We start from the raw sequence: 2,500 nt of genomic DNA, 5'->3' as shown, positions 1-2,500 counted from the left end.
TAGCTCCAGGCATATATATACACTCGTACATACACACGCAGAGGTACGGGGCGATGCAATCGTAATCGTACACGCACCATTGAAGTATATTAGATGAAGTAGACGTAACAAACATGATGAAGTTTTTACTAAAGTTATTTGTAGTAATCAGCTGTCGGGTTATATTGACATCAGGGGCATATATTTTCTTGTCGCATTTCTGTCAACTAGCATTATTATTGTCTTAAGGATGGTAGTGATGGGTGTTTGCTTCTTCATAGACAACATATTTTTGACAGGTCTAACCTTCTACCCTCTTGCTAAATTAATTAGCACGCGAATGAAAATTGAATGGCATATAACTAGGAGAAAAGTTGATTTTGTGTTAATTATGATCATAGTTATGTTCTCTTTAAGGAGTCCATTCATTTTGGACCTTCTGCTCGAAACCTCTTGCGTAACGAAAAAACAAAAGATGTTTTTTGAAGTCATCGACAACCAGTGAGGAAAAATTTGAGAACCGGATATCAGCATTAAAGTTTATTTATATTCTTGATTAAATGGCATGGGAATTGAGATATACTTGCACAGAGCGTTCGGCTCCGTTTTGATAGTTACTGATAAAAAACGCGTTTGTGTGTGTGGAGAAAGGGATTAGAAGAAAGGGGAACGCAGTCTTCAGATTATCAAACCGCGTTCGTCCTTTTTTATTGTATGTTGAACTTGAAATTTTGCTGCTACAGAACTTCGCAAAATCTCGAGTCCGCATGTACTTTTTATTTTCTCTTTCTCTCTCTTCTTATTGTACGAGTCAATCCTTTGAAAGAAAATAGTTTGTTTACTAACACTAACGTCTATTGAACGAATTAGACCCATGGAAGAATATAGTTGGATTACACATACACAGTAACACCACACGCGAGATATGAATGGAATACCAATATGGCGGTGGCAGCCGTTTTCTAGTTCAGTGTTACTCATTCCAGATAGGCTTCATAGTTACTCATTCCAGATGGGCTACATAGTTGCTAATTCCAGATAGGCTACATAGTTACGAATTCCAGATAGGCTACATAGTTGCTAATTCCAGATGGGCTCGTTAGTCGCGATGATTGTTTAAGTAGGCAAATGATTATACCAGTCTTTTAAATCTTTATTTCAAAGTATGCTGCCTTCGAGATTTTGCGGGGTAGATCAGTCCTGAAATGAAGGGGGTAATAACCCCTATCATTCACACCTACATGCATACGTACATACATGCATACATACATGCATACATACATGCATACACTTATAACGTACAGTTATTCTGAGCATCGCAGTGTCACAGCATGCATACTTAATGTATTTTCATGATTGTGATGCTCTTGAGTAGCGTGGTAGTCCCATGCCATTCCACGGAGATCACATACTTTACATTTTATTTTTTAGATCATCTCATCTATTTATCTGCTTACAACAACTGACTGCTCATGCCCCCATACATACATACATACATAGTGCATTCAAGAAAATCCATTGCCCATAGAAACAACTCGCTCTTGACCGGTGGACTCGATCCGGAACTCAGATGATGACTTAGTAGTTTTCCGACGTCTAGTGAGTTCAGTTCGAGTGTTATGTAGGTCCAGTTCTTTCCATACGAGATCCATGTCTACCATTTTCATTTCTATTACATTCATTCTTATTTTAAGGTATCATTCTCTGCATCTTATCCGGCATTGGACACAGCTGCTTGACCACAACATGGCTAGTAGCAACAGTAAGTTCCTTCAAGAACAAACATCCACCGTATCCAAATCCTTGTAACTCAGTTGGCCGCCGTGCATCAGCAGCTCGATAGCTTATTTATTCATTGTGCATGGGCCTTGGTGATTACTGGGCGTCCCATTTTCCTTGCAATGAAAGTGCGGTGGTTTGCCTTGCTCTTCCCCCTGTTTTTTTTTTTGATCACCTCTCTATTTACCGGGCTTGGGACGCACTGACTTGCTGCTCCACCATGGCTAGGCAGGCAATGAGGTGAAGTTCCTTGCCTAAGGGAACACACTGCCAGCTGACTCGAACCCGAATCAACTCCCATTGCCTCTAGCCAGCTTCGAGTCCACGTTCTACATACATCAGACATCATGGTTCACTTCGTATACATAGCTTCCATACATTTACTTGCAATTACATAAACGAGTGATTGCCATTACCTTACCTGGTTTATTCTAGTACTCTCTATTTACCCGCATACTTGCTATTATCAACCCATGCTATAGCATTGAGGTGAAGTTCCTTGCCAAGGGAACAACGCGCTGGCCGATGACTCGAACCCTCGAACTCAGTCCGATGCTGTAACCATTCGGCCACCGCAGCCCACAGACATACATACACATATATATATATATATATATATATATATATATATATATATAATATATATATATATATACACATACATACTTACATACATACATACATACATACATACATACATACATACATAGATACATACATACATACAAACATACATATACAC

The 2,500-nt window shown here is 39.3% G+C and overlaps 1 protein-coding gene across 1 annotated transcript in view; it reads left to right on the top strand.

Moving 5' to 3' along the window:
• The window catches only part of LOC119579600 (protein encore-like), a 123,885-nt gene that overhangs the window by 77,952 nt on the left and 43,433 nt on the right, over positions 1-2,500 (top strand).

The sequence above is a fragment of the Penaeus monodon genome, chromosome 12 (assembly GCF_015228065.2).
Source record: "Penaeus monodon isolate SGIC_2016 chromosome 12, NSTDA_Pmon_1, whole genome shotgun sequence".
Lineage (NCBI taxonomy): Eukaryota > Metazoa > Arthropoda > Malacostraca > Decapoda > Penaeidae > Penaeus > Penaeus monodon.
This window is presented reverse-complemented; position numbering and strand designations above follow the sequence as displayed.